This window comes from Pleuronectes platessa, chromosome 24 (genome assembly GCF_947347685.1).
Source record: "Pleuronectes platessa chromosome 24, fPlePla1.1, whole genome shotgun sequence".
Classification (NCBI taxonomy): Eukaryota; Metazoa; Chordata; class Actinopteri; order Pleuronectiformes; family Pleuronectidae; genus Pleuronectes; species Pleuronectes platessa.
In genome coordinates, this window is record NC_070649.1 from 15,085,160 (window position 1) to 15,104,037 (window position 18,878).

Sequence of the window (18,878 nt, forward strand, 5' to 3'; positions counted from 1 at the left end):
ACTGGTGATCAGCACTGTGATGGACTGGTGATCCTCCCTGTGATGGACTGGTGATCCTCCCTCTGATGGACTGGTGATCAGCCCTATGATGGACTGGTGATCCTCTCTGTGATGGACTGGTGATCCTCCCTTTGATGGACTGGTGATCATCCCTTTGATGGACTGGTTATAACCCCTTCGATGGACTGGTTATCAGCCATGTGATGGATTGGTGATCCTCCCTTTTATGGACTGGTTTTCAGCCCTGTGATGGACTGGTGATCCTCCTTTTGATGGACTGGGGATCCTCCCTCTGAGGGACTGGTGATCAGCCCTGTGATGGACTGGTGATCCTCCCTTTGATGGACTGGTGATCAGCCCTGTGATGGACTAGTGATCCTCCCTGTGATGGACTGGTGATCAGCCCTGTGATGGACTGGTGATCCTTCCTGTATTGGACTGGTGATCCTCCCTGTGATGGACTGGTGATCCTCCCTGTGTTGGACTGGTGATCAGACCTGTGATGGACTGGTGATGAGCCCTGTGATGGACTGGTGATCAGCCCTATGTTGGACTGGTGATCAGACCTGTGATGGACTGGTGATGAGCCCTGTCATGGACTGGTGATCCTCCCTGTGATGGATTGGTGATCCTCCCTCTGATGGACTGGTGATCAGCCCTGTGATGGACTGGTGATCCTCCCTGTGATGGATTGGTGATCCTCCCTGTGATGGACTGGTGATCCTCCCTGTGATGGACTGGTGATCCTCCCTCTGATGGAATGGTGATCAGCCCTATGATGGACTGGTGATCCTCTCTGTGATGGACTGGTGATCCTCCCTTTGATGGACTGGTGATCATCCCTTTGATGGACTGGTTATAACCCCTTCGATGGACTGGTTATCAGCCATGTGATGGATTGGTGATCCTCCCTTTTATGGACTGGTTTTCAGCCCTGTGATGGACTGGTGATCCTCCTTTTGATGGACTGGGGATCCTCCCTCTGATGGACTGGTGATCAGCCCTGTGATGGACTGGTGATCCTCCCTTTGATGGACTGGTGATCAGCCCTGTGATGGACTGGTAATCCTCCTTGTGATGGACTGGTGATCCTCCCTCTGATGGACCGGTGATGAGCCCTGTGTTGGACTGGTGATCCTCCCTTTGATGGACTGGTGATCCTCCCTTTGATGGGCTGGTTACCAGCCCTGTGATGGACTGGTGATCCTCCCTTTGATGGACTGGTGATCCTCCCTTTGATGGACTGGTTATAGCCCCTGTGATGGACTGGTTATCAGCCATGTGATGGACTGGTGATCCTCCCTTTGATGGACTGGTGATCAGCCCTCGATGGACTGGTGATCCTCCCTGTGATGGACTGATGATCCTCCCTCTGAAGGACTGGTGATCAGCCCTGTGATGGACTGGTGATCCTCCCTGTGATGGATTGGTGATCCTTCCTTTGATGGACTGGTGATCAGCCCTGTGATGGACTGGTGATCCTCCTTGTGATGGACTGGTGATCCTCCCTGTGATGGATTGGTGATCCTCCCTGTGATGGACTGTTGATCCTCCCTGTGATGGACTGGTGATCCTCCCTCTGATGGACTGGTGATCCTCCCTGTGATGGACTGGTGATCCTTCCTGTGATGGACTGGTGATGAGCCCTGTGATGGACTGGTGATCAGCCCTGTGTTGGACTGGTGATCAGCGCTGTGATGGACTGGTGATCCTCCCGGTGATGGACTGGTGATCAGCTCTGTGTTGGACCGGTGATGAGCCCTGTGTTGGACTGGTTATCCTCCCTTTGATGGACTGGTGATCCTCCCTTTGATGGGCTGGTTACCAGCCCTGTGATGGACTGGTGATTCTCCCTGTGATGGACTGGTGATCCTCCCTGTGATGGACTGGTGATCCTCCCTGTGATGGACTGGTGATCCTCCCTGTGATGGACTGGTGATCCTCCCTCTGATGGACTGGTGATCAGCCCTATGATGGACTGGTGATCCTCTCTGTGATGGACTGGTGATCCTCCCTTTGATGGACTGGTGATCATCCCTTTGATGGACTGGTTATAACCCCTTCGAGGGACTTGTTATCAGCCATGTGATGGATTGGTGATCCTCCCTTTTATGGACTGGTTTTCAGCCCTGTGATGGACTGGTGATCCTCCTTTTGATGGACTGGGGATCCTCCCTCTGATGGACTGGTGATCAGCCCTGTGATGGACTGGTGATCCTCCCTTTGATGGACTGGTGATCAGCCCTGTGATGGACTAGTGATCCTCCCTGTGATGGACTGGTGATCAGCCCTGTGATGGACTGGTGATCCTTCCTGTATTGGACTGGTGATCCTCCCTGTGATGGACTGGTGATCCTCCCTGTGTTGGACTGGTGATCAGACCTGTGATGGACTGGTGATCCTTTCTGTGATGGACTGGTGATGAGCACTGTGATGGACTGGTGATCAGCCCTGTGTTGGACTGGTGATCCTCCCTGTGCTGGATTGGTGATCCTCCCTGTGATGGACTGGTGATCCTCCCTGTGATGGACTGGTGATCAGCCCTGTGATGGACTGGTGATCCTCCCTGTGATGGACTGGTGATCCTTCCTCTGATGGACTGGTGATCCTCCCTGTGATGGACTGGTGATCAGCCCGGTGATGGACTGTTGATCCTCCCGGTGATGGACTGGTGATCAGCCCTGTGTTAGACTGGTGATCCTCCCTGTGTTGGACTGGTGATCATTACTGTGTTGGACCGGTGATGAGCCCTGTGTTGCACTGGTGATCCTCCCTTTGATGGGCTGGTTATCAGCCCTGTGATGGACTGGTGATCCTCCCTGTGCTAGATTGGTGATCCTCCCTGTGATGGACTAGTGATCCTCCCTGTGATGGACTGGTGATCAGCCCTGTGATGGACTGGTGATCCTTCCTGTATTGGACTGGTGATCCTCCCTGTGATGGACTGGTGATCCTCCCTGTGTTGGACTGGTGATCAGACCTGTGATGGACTGGTGATGAGCCCTGTGATGGACTGGTGATCAGCCCTATGTTGGACTGGTGATCAGACCTGTGATGGACTGGTGATGAGCCCTTTCATGGACTGGTGATCCTCCCTGTGATGGATTGGTGATCCTCCCTCTGATGGACTGGTGATCAGCCCTGTGATGGACTGGTGATCCTCCCTGTGATGGATTGGTGATCCTCCCTCTGATGGACTGGTGATCCTCCCTGTGATGGACTGGTGATCAGCCCTGTTATGGACTGGTGATCAGACCTGTGATGGACTGGTGATCAGCCCATCGATGGACTGGTGATCCTCCCGGTGATGGACTGGTGATCAGCCCTGTGTTAGACTGGTGATCCTCTCTGTGTTGGACTGGTGATCAGCCCTGTGTTGGACCGGTGATGAGCCCTGTGTTGGACTGGTGATCCTCCCTTTGATGGGCTGGTTATCAGCCCTGTGATGGACTGGTGATCCTCCCTTTGATGGACTGGTGATCCTCTCTTTGATGGACTGGTTATAGCCCCTTTGATGGACTGGTTATCAGCCATGTGATGGACTGGTGATCCTCCCTTTGATGGACTGGTGATCAGCCCTGTGATGGACTGATGATCCTCCTTGTTATGGACTGGTGATCCTCCCTCTGATGGACTGGTGATCAGCCCTGTGATGGACTGGTGATCCTCCCTGTGCTGGATTCGTGATCCTCCCTGTGATGGACTGGTGATCCTCCCTGTGATGGACTGGTGATCAGCACTGTGATGGACTGGTGATCCTCCCTGTGATGGACTGGTGATCCTCCCTCTGATGGACTGGTGATCAGCCCTATGATGGACTGGTGATCCTCTCTGTGATGGACTGGTGATCCTCCCTTTGATGGACTGGTGATCATCCCTTTGATGGACTGGTTATAACCCCTTCGATGGACTGGTTATCAGCCATGTGATGGATTGGTGATCCTCCCTTTTATGGACTGGTTTTCAGCCCTGTGATGGACTGGTGATCCTCCCTTTGATGGACTGGTGATCAGCCCTGTGATGGACTAGTGATCCTCCCTGTGATGGACTGGTGATCAGCCCTGTGATGGACTGGTGATCCTTCCTGTATTGGACTGGTGATCCTCCTTGTGATGGACTGGTGATCCTCCCTGTGTTGGACTGGTGATCAGACCTGTGATGGACTGGTGATGAGCCCTGTGATGGACTGGTGATCAGCCCTATGTTGGACTGGTGATCAGACCTGTGATGGACTGGTGATGAGCCCTGTCATGGACTGGTGATCCTCCCTGTGATGGATTGGTGATCCTCCCTCTGATGGACTGGTGATCAGCCCTGTGATGGACTGGTGATCCTCCCTGTGATGGATTGGTGATCCTCCCTGTGATGGACTGGTGATCCTCCCTGTGATGGACTGGTGATCCTCCCTCTGATGGAATGGTGATCAGCCCTATGATGGACTGGTGATCCTCTCTGTGATGGACTGGTGATCCTCCCTTTGATGGACTGGTGATCATCCCTTTGATGGACTGGTTATAACCCCTTCGATGGACTGGTTATCAGCCAAGTGATGGATTGGTGATCCTCCCTTTTATGGACTGGTTTTCAGCCCTGTGATGGACTGGTGATCCTCCTTTTGATGGACTTGGGATCCTCCCTCTGATGGACTGGTGATCAGCCCTGTGATGGACTGGTGATCCTCCCTTTGATGGACTGGTGATCAGCCCTGTGATGGACTGGTAATCCTCCTTGTGATGGACTGGTGATCCTCCCTCTGATGGACTGGTGATCAGCCCTGTGATGGACTGGTGATCCTCCCTGTGATGGATTGGTGATCCTCACTGTGATGGACGGGTGATCCTCCCTGTGATGGACTGGTGATCCTTCCTGTGATGGACTGGTGATGAGCCCTGTGATGGACTGGTGATCAGCCCTGTGTTGGACTGGTGATCCTCCCTGTGTTGGACAGGTGATCAGCCCTGTGTTGGACCGGTGATGAGCCCTGTGTTGGACTGGTGATCCTCCCTTTGATGGACTGGTGATCCTCCCTTTGATGGGCTGGTTACCAGCCCTGTGATGGACTGGTGATCCTCCCTTTGATGGACTGGTGATCCTCCCTTTGATGGACTGGTTATAGCCCCTGTGATGGACTGGTTATCAGCCATGTGATGGACTGGTGATCCTCCCTTTGATGGACTGGTGATCAGCCCTCGATGGACTGGTGATCCTCCCTGTGATGGACTGATGATCCTCCCTCTGATGGACTGGTGATCAGCCCTGTGATGGACTGGTGATCCTCCCTGTGATGGATTGGTGATCCTTCCTTTGATGGACTGGTGATCAGCCCTGTGATGGACTGGTGATCCTCCTTGTGATGGACTGGTGATCCTCCCTGTGATGGATTGGTGATCCTCCCTGTGATGGACTGTTGATCCTCCCTGTGATGGACTGGTGATCCTCCCTCTGATGGACTGGTGATCCTCCCTGTGATGGACTGGTGATCCTTCCTGTGATGGACTGGTGATGAGCCCTGTGATGGACTGGTGATCAGCCCTGTGTTGGACTGGTGATCAGCCCTGTGATGGACTGGTGATCCTCCCGGTGATGGACTGGTGATCAGCTCTGTGTTGGACCGGTGATGAGCCCTGTGTTGGACTGGTTATCCTCCCTTTGATGGACTGGTGATCCTCCCTCTGATGGACTGGTGATCAGCCCTGTGATGGACTGGTGATCCTCCCTGTGATGGATTGGTGATCCTCACTGTGATGGACGGGTGATCCTCCCTGTGATGGACTGGTGTTCCTTCCTGTGATGGACTGGTGATGAGCCCTGTGATGGACTGGTGATCAGCCCTGTGTTGGACTGGTGATCCTCCCTGTGTTGGACAGGTGATCAGCCCTGTGTTGGACCGGTGATGAGCCCTGTGTTGGACTGGTGATCCTCCCTTTGATGGACTGGTGATCCTCCCTTTGATGGGCTGGTTACCAGCCCTGTGATGGACTGGTGATCCTCCCTTTGATGGACTGGTGATCCTCTCTTTGATGGACTGGTTACAGCCCCTTTGATGGACTGGTTATCAGCCATGTGATGGACTGGTGATCCTCCCTTTGATGGACTGGTTATCAGCCATGTGATGGACTGGTAATCCTCCATTTGATGGACTGGTGATCAGCCCTGTGATGGACTGGTGATCAGCCCTGTGATGGACTGGTGATCCTCCCTGTGCTGGATTGGTGATCCTCCCTGTGATGGACTGGTGATCCTCCCTGTGATGGACTGGTGATCAGCCCTGTGTTAGACTGGTGATCCTCCCTGTGTTGGACTGGTGATCAGCCCTGTGTTGGACCGGTGATGAGCCCTGTGTTGGACTGGTGATCCTCCCTTTGATGGACTGGTGATCCTCCCTTTGATGGGCTGGTTACCAGCGCTGTGATGGACTGGTGATCCTCCCTTTGATGGACTGGTGATCCTCCCTTTGATGGACTGGTTATAGCCCCTGTGATGGACTGGTTATCAGCCATGTGATGGACTGGTGATCCTCCCTGTGATGGATTGGTGATCCTCCCTGTGATGGACTGTTGATCCTCCCTGTGATGGACTGGTGATCCTCCCTCTGATGGACTGGTGATCCTCCCTGTGATGGACTGGTGATCCTTTCTGTGATGGACTGGTGATGAGCCCTGTGATGGACTGGTGATCAGCCCTGTGTTGGACTGGTGATCCTCCCTGTGATGGACTGGTGATCGTCCCTGTGATGGACTGGTTATAGCCCCTGTGATGGACTGGTAATCAGCCATGTGATGGACTGGTGATCCTCCCTGTGATGGATTGGTGATCCTCCCTGTGATGGACTGTTGATCCTCCCTGTGATGGACTGGTGATCCTCCCTCTGATGGACTGGTGATCCTCCCTGTGATGGACTGGTGATCCTTTCTGTGATGGACTGGTGATGAGCACTGTGATGGACTGGTGATCAGCCCTGTGTTGGACTGGTGATCCTCCCTGTGCTGGATTGGTGATCCTCCCTGTGATGGACTGGTGATCCTCCCTGTGATGGACTGGTGATCAGCCCTGTGATGGACTGGTGATCCTCCCTGTGATGGACTGGTGATCCTTCCTCTGATGGACTGGTGATCCTCCCTGTGATGGACTGGTGATCAGCCCTGTGATGGACTGTTGATCCTCCCGGTGATGGACTGGTGATCAGCCCTGTGTTAGACTGGTGATCCTCCCTGTGTTGGACTGGTGATCAGCACTGTGTTGGACCGGTGATGAGCCCTGTGTTGCACTGGTGATCCTCCCTTTGATGGGCTGGTTATCAGCCCTGTGATGGACTGGTGATCCTCCCTGTGCTAGATTGGTGATCCTCTCTGTGATGGACTAGTGATCCTCCCTGTGATGGACTGGTGATCAGCCCTGTGATGGACTGGTGATCCTTCCTGTATTGGACTGGTGATCCTCCCTGTGATGGACTGGTGATCCTCCCTGTGTGGGACTGGTGATCAGACCTGTGATGGACTGGTGATGAGCCCTGTGATGGACTGGTGATCAGCCCTATGTTGGACTGGTGATCAGACCTGTGATGGACTGGTGATGAGCCCTGTCATGGACTGGTGATCCTCCCTGTGATGGATTGGTGATCCTCCCTCTGATGGACTGGTGATCAGCCCTGTGATGGACTGGTGATCCTCCCTGTGATGGATTGGTGATCCTCCCTGTGATGGACTGGTGATCCTCCCTGTGATGGACTGGTGATCAGCCCTGTTATGGACTGGTGATCAGACCTGTGATGGACTGGTGATGAGCCCTGTGATGGACTGGTGATCAGCCCTATGTTGAACTGGTGATCAGCCCTGTGATGGACTGGTGATCCTACCTCTAATGGACTGGTGATCAGCCCTGTGATGGACTGGTGATCCTACCTGTGCTGGATTAGTGATCCTCCCTGTAATGGACTGGTGATCCTCCCTGTGATGGACTGGTGATCCTCCCTCTGATGGACTGGTGATCAGCCCTATGATGGACTGGTGATCCTCTCTGTGATGGACTGGTGATCCTCCCTTTGATGGACTGGTGATGAGCCCTGTGATGGACTGGTGATCAGCCCTGTGTTGGACTGGTGATCCTCCCTGTGTTGGACTGGTGATCAGCCCTGTGTTGGACCGGTGATGAGCCCTGTGTTGGACTGGTGATCCTCCCTTTGATGGACTGGTGATCCTCCCTTTGATGGGCTGGTTACCAGCCCTGTGATGGACTGGTGATCCTCCCTTTGATGGACTGGTGATCCTCCCTTTGATGGACTGGTTATAGCCCCTGTGATGGACTGGTTATCAGCCATGTGATGGACTGGTGATCCTCCCTTTGATGGACTGGTGATCCTTCCTGTATTGGACTGGTGATCAGACCTGTGTTGGACTGGTGATCAGACCTGTGATGGACTGGTGATGAGCCCTGTGATGGACTGGTGATCAGCCCTATGTTGAACTGGTGATCAGACCTGTGATGGACTGGTGATGAGCCCTGTCATGGACTGGTTATCCTCCTTGTGATGGACTGGTGATCCTCCCTCTAATGGACTGGTGATCAGCCATGTGATGGACTGGTGATCCTACCTGTGCTGGATTAGTGATCCTCCCTGTAATGGACTGGTGATCCTCCCTGTGATGGACTGGTGATCCTCCCTTTGATGGACTGGTGATGAGCCCTGTGATGGACTGGTGATCAGCCCTGTGTTGGACTGGTGATCCTCCCTGTGTTGGACTGGTGATCAGCCCTATGTTGGACCGGTGATGAGCCCTGTGTTGGACTGGTGATCCTCCCTTTGATGGACTGGTGATCCTCCCTTTGATGGGCTGGTTACCAGCCCTGTGATGGACTGGTGATCCTCCCTTTGATGGACTGGTGATCCTCCCTTTGATGGACTGGTTATAGCCCCTGTGATGGACTGGTTATCAGCCATGTGATGGACTGGTGATCCTCCCTTTGATGGACTGGTGATCCTTCCTGTATTGGACTGGTGATCAGACCTGTGTTGGACTGGTGATCAGACCTGTGATGGACTGGTGATGAGCCCTGTGATGGACTGGTGATCAGCCCTGTGATGGACTGGTGATCCTCCCGGTGATGGACTGGTGATCAGCTCTGTGTTGGACCGGTGATGAGCCCTGTGTTGGACTGGTTATCCTCCCTTTGATGGACTGGTGATCCTCCCTCTGATGGACTGGTGATCAGCCCTGTGATGGACTGGTGATCCTCCCTGTGATGGATTGGTGATCCTCACTGTGATGGACGGGTGATCCTCCCTGTGATGGACTGGTGTTCCTTCCTGTGATGGACTGGTGATGAGCCCTGTGATGGACTGGTGATCAGCCCTGTGTTGGACTGGTGATCCTCCCTGTGTTGGACAGGTGATCAGCCCTGTGTTGGACCGGTGATGAGCCCTGTGTTGGACTGGTGATCCTCCCTTTGATGGACTGGTGATCCTCCCTTTGATGGGCTGGTTACCAGCCCTGTGCTGGATTGGTGATCCTCCCTGTGATGGACTGGTGATCCTCCCTGTGATGGACTGGTGATCAGCCCTGTGATGGACTGGTGATCCTCCCTGTGATGGACTGGTGATCCTTCCTCTGATGGACTGGTGATCCTCCCTGTGATGGACTGGTGATCAGCCCTGTGATGGACTGTTGATCCTCCCGGTGATGGACTGGTTATAGCCCCTGTGATGGACTGGTGATCCTCCCTTTGATGGACTGGTGATCCTTCCTGTATTGGACTGGTGATCAGACCTGTGTTGGACTGGTGATCAGACCTGTGATGGACTGGTGATGAGCCCTGTGATGGACTGGTGATCAGCCCTATGTTGAACTGGTGATCAGCCCTGTGATGGACTGGTGATCCTACCTGTGCTGGATTAGTGATCCTCCCTGTGATGGACTGGTGATCCTCCCTGTGATGGACTGGTGATCAGCCCTGTGATGGACTGGTGATCCTCCCTTTGATGGACTGGTGATCAGCCCTGTGATGGACTGGTGATCCTCCCGGTGATGGACTGGTGATCAGCCCTGTTTTAGACTGGTGATCCTCCCTGTGTTGGACTGGTGATCAGCCCTGTGTTGGACCGGTGATGAGCCCTGTGTTGGACTGGTGATCCTCCCTTTGATGGACTTGTGATCCTCCCTTTGATGGGCTGGTTATCAGCCCTGTGATGGACTGGTGATCCTCCCTTTGATGGACTGGTGATCCTCTCTTTGATGGACTGGTTACAGCCCCTTTGATGGACTGGTTATCAGCCATGTGATGGACTGGTGATCCTCCCTTTGATGGACTGGTTATCAGCCATGTGATGGACTGGTAATCCTCCATTTGATGGACTGGTGATCAGCCCTGTGATGGACTGGTGATCAGCCCTGTGATGGACTGGTGATCCTCCCTGTGATGGACTGGTGATCCTCCCTCTGATGGACTGGTGATCAGCCCTATGATGGACTGGTGATCCTCTCTGTGATGGACTGGTGATCCTCCCTTTGATGGACTGGTGATGAGCCCTGTGATGGACTGGTGATCAGCCCTGTGTTGGACTGGTGATCCTCCCTGTGATGGACTGGTGATCAGCCCTGTGTTGGACTGGTGATCCTCCCTGTGTTGGACAGGTGATCAGCCCTGTGTTGGACCGGTGATGAGCCCTGTGTTGCACTGGTGATCCTCCCTTTGATGGGCTGGTTATCAGCCCTGTGATGGACTGGTGATCCTCCCTGTGCTAGATTGGTGATCCTCCCTGTGATGGACTAGTGATCCTCCCTGTGATGGACTGGTGATCAGCCCTGTGATGGACTGGTGATCCTTCCTGTATTGGACTGGTGATCCTCCCTGTGATGGACTGGTGATCCTCCCTGTGTTGGACTGGTGATCAGACCTGTGATGGACTGGTGATGAGCCCTGTGATGGACTGGTGATCAGCCCTATGTTGGACTGGTGATCAGACCTGTGATGGACTGGTGATGAGCCCTGTCATGGACTGGTGATCTTCCCTGTGATGGATTGGTGATCCTCCCTCTGATGGACTGGTGATCAGCCCTGAGATGGACTGGTGATCCTCCCTGTGATTGATTGGTGATCCTCCCTGTGATGGACTGGTGATCCTCCCTGTGATGGACTGGTGATCAGCCCTGTTATGGACTGGTGATCAGACCTGTGATGGACTGGTGATCAGCCCATCGATGGACTGGTGATCCTCCCGGTGATGGACTGGTGATCAGCCCTGTGTTAGACTGGTGATCCTCTCTGTGTTGGACTGGTGATCAGCCCTGTGTTGGACCGGTGATGAGCCGTGTGTTGGACTGGTGATCCTCCCTTTGATGGACTGGTGATCCTCCCTTTGATGGGCTGGTTATCAGCCCTGTGATGGACTGGTGATCCTCCCTTTGATGGACTGGTGATCCTCCCTTTGATGGACTGGTTATAGCCCCTTTGATGGACTGGTTATCAGCCATGTGATGGACTGGTGATCCTCCCTTTGATGGACTGGTGATCAGCCCTGTGATGGACTGGTGATCCTCCTTGTTATGGACTGGTGATCCTCCCTCTGATGGACTGGTGATCAGCCCTGTGATGGACTGGTGATCCTCCCTGTGCTGGATTCGTGATCCTCCCTGTGATGGACTGGTGATCCTCCCTGTGATGGACTGGTGATCAGCACTGTGATGGACTGGTGATCCTCCCTGTGATGGACTGGTGATCCTCCCTCTGATGGACTGGTGATCAGCCCTATGATGGACTGGTGATCCTCTCTGTGATGGACTGGTGATCCTCCCTTTGATGGACTGGTGATCATCCCTTTGATGGACTGGTTATAACCCCTTCGATGGACTGGTTATCAGCCATGTGATGGATTGGTGATCCTCCCTTTTATGGACTGGTTTTCAGCCCTGTGATGGACTGGTGATCCTCCTTTTGATGGACTGGGTATCCTCCCTCTGATGGACTGGTGATCAGCCCTGTGATGGACTGGTGATCCTCCCTTTGATGGACTGGTGATCAGCCCTGTGATGGACTAGTGATCCTCCCTGTGATGGACTGGTGATCAGCCCTGTGATGGACTGGTGATCCTTCCTGTATTGGACTGGTGATCCTCCCTGTGATGGACTGGTGATCCTCCCTGTGTTGGACTGGTGATCAGACCTGTGATGGACTGGTGATCCTTTCTGTGATGGACTGGTGATGAGCACTGTGATGGACTGGTGATCAGCCCTGTGTTGGACTGGTGATCCTCCCTGTGCTGGATTGGTGATCCTCCCTGTGATGGACTGGTGATCCTCCCTGTGATGGACTGGTGATCAGCCCTGTGATGGACTGGTGATCCTCCCTGTGATGGACTGGTGATCCTTCCTCTGATGGACTGGTGATCCTCCCTGTGATGGACTGGTGATCATCCCTGTGATGGACTGTTGATCCTCCCGGTGATGGACTGGTGATCAGCCCTGTGTTAGACTGGTGATCCTCCCTGTGTTGGACTGGTGATCAGCACTGTGTTGGACCGGTGATGAGCCCTGTGTTGCACTGGTGATCCTCCCTTTGATGGGCTGGTTATCAGCCCTGTGATGGACTGGTGATCCTCCCTGTGCTAGATTGGTGATCCTCCCTGTGATGGACTAGTGATCCTCCCTGTGATGGACTGGTGATCAGCCCTGTGATGGACTGGTGATCCTCCCTGTATTGGACTGGTGATCCTCCCTGTGATGGACTGGTGATCCTCCCTGTGTTGGACTGGTGATCAGACCTGTGATGGACTGGTGATGAGCCCTGTGATGGACTGGTGATCAGCCCTATGTTGGACTGGTGATCAGACCTGTGATGGACTGGTGATGAGCCCTGTCATGGACTGGTGATCCTCCCTGTGATGGATTGGTGATCCTCCCTCTGATGGACTGGTGATCAGCCCTGTGATGGACTGGTGATCCTCCCTGTGATGGATTGGTGATCCTCCCTGTGATGGACTGGTGTTCCTCCCTGTGATGGACTGGTGATCAGCCCTGTTATGGACTGGTGATCAGACCTGTGATGGACTGGTGATCAGCCCATCGATGGACTGGTGATCCTCCCGGTGATGGACTGGTGATCAGCCCTGTGTTAGACTGTTGATCCTCTCTGTGTTGGACTGGTGATCAGCCCTGTGTTGGACCGGTGATGAGCCCTGTGTTGGACTGGTGATCCTCCCTTTGATGGGCTGGTTATCGGCCCTGTGATGGACTGGTGATCCTCCCTTTGATGGACTGGTGATCCTCTCTTTGATGGACTGGTTATAGCCCCTTTGATGGACTGGTTATCAGCCATGTGATGGACTGGTGATCCTCCCTTTGATGGACTGGTGATCAGCCCTGTGATGGACTGGTGATCCTCCTTGTTATGGACTGGTGATCCTCCCTCTGATGGACTGGTGATCAGCCCTGTGATGGACTGGTGATCCTCCCTGTGCTGGATTCGTGATCCTCACTGTGATGGACTGGTGATCCTCCCTGTGATGGACTGGTGATCAGCACTGTGATGGACTGGTGATCCTCCCTGTGATGGACTGGTGATCCTCCCTCTGATGGACTGGTGATAGGCCCTATGATGGACTGGTGATCCTCTCTGTGATGGACTGGTGATCCTCCCTTTGATGGACTGGTGATCATCCCTTTGATGGACTGGTTATAACCCCTTCGATGGACTGGTTATCAGCCATGTGATGGATTGGTGATCCTCCCTTTTATGGACTGGTTTTCAGCCCTGTGATGGACTGGTGATCCTCCTTTTGATGGACTGGGGATCCTCCCTCTGAGGGACTGGTGATAAGCCCTGTGATGGACTGGTGATCCTCCCTTTGATGGACTGGTGATCAGCCCTGTGATGGACTAGTGATCCTCCCTGTGATGGACTGGTGATCAGCCCTGTGATGGACTGGTGATCCTTCCTGTATTGGACTGGTGATCCTCCCTGTGATGGACTGGTGATCCTCCCTGTGTTGGACTGGTGATCAGACCTGTGATGGACTGGTGATGAGCCCTGTGATGGACTGGTGATCAGCCCTATGTTGGACTGGTGATCAGACCTGTGATGGACTGGTGATGAGCCCTGTCATGGACTGGTGATCCTCCCTGTGATGGATTGGTGATCCTCCCTCTGATGGACTGGTGATCAGCCCTGTGATGGACTGGTGATCCTCCCTGTGATGGATTGGTGATCCTCCCTGTGATGGACTGGTGATCCTCCCTGTGATGGACTGGTGATCCTCCCTCTGATGGAATGGTGATCAGCCCTATGATGGACTGGTGATCCTCTCTGTGATGGACTGGTGATCCTCCCTTTGATGGACTGGTGATCATCCCTTTGATGGACTGGTTATAACCCCTTCGATGGACTGGTTATCAGCCATGTGATGGATTGGTGATCCTCCCTTTTATGGACTGGTTTTCAGCCCTGTGATGGACTGGTGATCCTCCTTTTGATGGACTGGGGATCCTCCCTCTGATGGACTGGTGATCAGCCCTGTGATGGACTGGTGATCCTCCCTTTGATGGACTGGTGATCAGCCCTGTGATGGACTGGTAATCCTCCTTGTGATGGACTGGTGATCCTCCCTCTGATGGACCGGTGATGAGCCCTGTGTTGGACTGGTGATCCTCCCTTTGATGGACTGGTGATCCTCCCTTTGATGGGCTGGTTACCAGCCCTGTGATGGACTGGTGATCCTCCCTTTGATGGACTGGTGATCCTCCCTTTGATGGACTGGTTATAGCCCCTGTGATGGACTGGTTATCAGCCATGTGATGGACTGGTGATCCTCCCTTTGATGGACTGGTGATCAGCCCTCGATGGACTGGTGATCCTCCCTGTGATGGACTGATGATCCTCCCTCTGATGGACTGGTGATCAGCCCTGTGATGGACTGGTGATCCTCCCTGTGATGGATTGGTGATCCTTCCTTTGATGGACTGGTGATCAGCCCTGTGATGGACTGGTGATCCTCCTTGTGATGGACTGGTGATCCTCCCTGTGATGGATTGGTGATCCTCCCTGTGATGGACTGTTGATCCTCCCTGTGATGGACTGGTGATCCTCCCTCTGATGGACTGGTGATCCTCCCTGTGATGGACTGGTGATCCTTCCTGTGATGGACTGGTGATGAGCCCTGTGATGGACTGGTGATCAGCCCTGTGTTGGACTGGTGATCAGCGCTGTGATGGACTGGTGATCCTCCCGGTGATGGACTGGTGATCAGCTCTGTGTTGGACCGGTGATGAGCCCTGTGTTGGACTGGTTATCCTCCCTTTGATGGACTGGTGATCCTCCCTTTGATGGGCTGGTTACCAGCCCTGTGATGGACTGGTGATTCTCCCTGTGATGGACTGGTGATCCTCCCTGTGATGGACTGGTGATCCTCCCTGTGATGGACTGGTGATCCTCCCTCTGATGGACTGGTGATCAGCCCTATGATGGACTGGTGATCCTCTCTGTGATGGACTGGTGATCCTCCCTTTGATGGACTGGTGATCATCCCTTTGATGGACTGGTTATAACCCCTTCGAGGGACTGGTTATCAGCCATGTGATGGATTGGTGATCCTCCCTTTTATGGACTGGTTTTCAGCCCTGTGATGGACTGGTGATCCTCCTTTTGATGGACTGGGGATCCTCCCTCTGATGGACTGGTGATCAGCCCTGTGATGGACTGGTGATCCTCCCTTTGATGGACTGGTGATCAGCCCTGTGATGGACTAGTGATCCTCCCTGTGATGGACTGGTGATCAGCCCTGTGATGGACTGGTGATCCTTCCTGTATTGGACTGGTGATCCTCCCTGTGATGGACTGGTGATCCTCCCTGTGTTGGACTGGTGATCAGACCTGTGATGGACTGGTGATCCTTTCTGTGATGGACTGGTGATGAGCACTGTGATGGACTGGTGATCAGCCCTGTGTTGGACTGGTGATCCTCCCTGTGCTGGATTGGTGATCCTCCCTGTGATGGACTGGTGATCCTCCCTGTGATGGACTGGTGATCAGCCCTGTGATGGACTGGTGATCCTCCCTGTGATGGACTGGTGATCCTTCCTCTGATGGACTGGTGATCCTCCCTGTGATGGACTGGTGATCAGCCCGGTGATGGACTGTTGATCCTCCCGGTGATGGACTGGTGATCAGCCCTGTGTTAGACTGGTGATCCTCCCTGTGTTGGACTGGTGATCATTACTGTGTTGGACCGGTGATGAGCCCTGTGTTGCACTGGTGATCCTCCCTTTGATGGGCTGGTTATCAGCCCTGTGATGGACTGGTGATCCTCCCTGTGCTAGATTGGTGATCCTCCCTGTGATGGACTAGTGATCCTCCCTGTGATGGACTGGTGATCAGCCCTGTGATGGACTGGTGATCCTTCCTGTATTGGACTGGTGATCCTCCCTGTGATGGACTGGTGATCCTCCCTGTGTTGGACTGGTGATCAGACCTGTGATGGACTGGTGATGAGCCCTGTGATGGACTGGTGATCAGCCCTATGTTGGACTGGTGATCAGACCTGTGATGGACTGGTGATGAGCCCTTTCATGGACTGGTGATCCTCCCTGTGATGGATTGGTGATCCTCCCTCTGATGGACTGGTGATCAGCCCTGTGATGGACTGGTGATCCTCCCTGTGATGGATTGGTGATCCTCCCTGTGATGGACTGGTGATCCTCCCTGTGATGGACTGGTGATCAGCCCTGTTATGGACTGGTGATCAGACCTGTGATGGACTGGTGATCAGCCCATCGATGGACTGGTGATCCTCCCGGTGATGGACTGGTGATCAGCCCTGTGTTAGACTGGTGATCCTCTCTGTGTTGGACTGGTGATCAGCCCTGTGTTGGACCGGTGATGAGCCCTGTGTTGGACTGGTGATCCTCCCTTTGATGGGCTGGTTATCAGCCCTGTGATGGACTGGTGATCCTCCCTTTGATGGACTGGTGATCCTCTCTTTGATGGACTGGTTATAGCCCCTTTGATGGACTGGTTATCAGCCATGTGATGGACTGGTGATCCTCCCTTTGATGGACTGGTGATCAGCCCTGTGATGGACTGATGATCCTCCTTGTTATGGACTGGTGATCCTCCCTCTGATGGACTGGTGATCAGCCCTGTGATGGACTGGTGATCCTCCCTGTGCTGGATTCGTGATCCTCCCTGTGATGGACTGGTGATCCTCCCTGTGATGGACTGGTGATCAGCACTGTGATGGACTGGTGATCCTCCCTGTGATGGACTGGTGATCCTCCCTCTGATGGACTGGTGATCAGCCCTATGATGGACTGGTGATCCTCTCTGTGATGGACTGGTGATCCTCCCTTTGATGGACTGGTGATCATCCCTTTGATGGACTGGTTATAACCCCTTCGATGGACTGGTTATCAGCCATGTGATGGATTGGTGATCCTCCCTTTTATGGACTGGTTTTCAGCCCTGTGATGGACTGGTGATCCTCCCTTTGATGGACTGGTGATCAGCCCTGTGATGGACTAGTGATCCTCCCTGTGATGGACTGGTGATCAGCCCTGTGATGGACTGGTGATCCTCCCTGTGATGGACTGGTGATCAGCCCTGTGATGGACTGGTGATCCTCCCTGTGATGGACTGGTGATCCTTCCTCTGATGGACTGGTGATCCTCCCTGTGATGGACTGGTGATCAGCCCTGTGATGGACTGTTGATCCTCCCGGTGATGGACTGGTTATAGCCCCTGTGATGGACTGGTGATCCTCCCTTTGATGGACTGGTGATCCTTCCTGTATTGGACTGGTGATCAGACCTGTGTTGGACTGGTGATCAGACCTGTGATGGACTGGTGATGAGCCCTGTGATGGACTGGTGATCAGCCCTATGTTGAACTGGTGATCAGCCCTGTGATGGACTGGTGATCCTACCTGTGCTGGATTAGTGATCCTCCCTGTGATGGACTGGTGATCCTCCCTGTGATGGACTGGTGATCAGCCCTGTGATGGACTGGTGATCCTCCCTTTGATGGACTGGTGATCAGCCCTGTGATGGACTGGTGATCCTCCCGGTGATGGACTGGTGATCAGCCCTGTTTTAGACTGGTGATCCTCCCTGTGTTGGACTGGTGATCAGCCCTGTGTTGGACCGGTGATGAGCCCTGTGTTGGACTGGTGATCCTCCCTTTGATGGACTTGTGATCCTCCCTTTGATGGGCTGGTTATCAGCCCTGTGATGGACTGGTGATCCTCCCTTTGATGGACTGGTGATCCTCTCTTTGATGGACTGGTTACAGCCCCTTTGATGGACTGGTTATCAGCCATGTGATGGACTGGTGATCCTCCCTTTGATGGACTGGTTATCAGCCATGTGATGGACTGGTAATCCTCCATTTGATGGACTGGTGATCAGCCCTGTGATGGACTGGTGATCAGCCCTGTGATGGACTGGTGATCCTCCCTGTGATGGACTGGTGATCCTCCCTCTGATGGACTGGTGATCAGCCCTATGATGGACTGGTGATCCTCTCTGTGATGGACTGGTGATCCTCCCTTTGATGGACTGGTGATGAGCCCTGTGATGGACTGGTGATCAGCCCTGTGTTGGACTGGTGATCCTCCCTGTGATGGACTGGTGATCAGCCCTGTGTTGGACTGGTGATCCTCCCTGTGTTGGACAGGTGATCAGCCCTGTGTTGGACCGGTGATGAGCCCTGTGTTGCACTGGTGATCCTCCCTTTGATGGGCTGGTTATCAGCCCTGTGATGGACTGGTGATCCTCCCTGTGCTAGATTGGTGATCCTCCCTGTGATGGACTAGTGATCCTCCCTGTGATGGACTGGTGATCAGCCCTGTGATGGACTGGTGATCCTTCCTGTATTGGACTGGTGATCCTCCCTGTGAT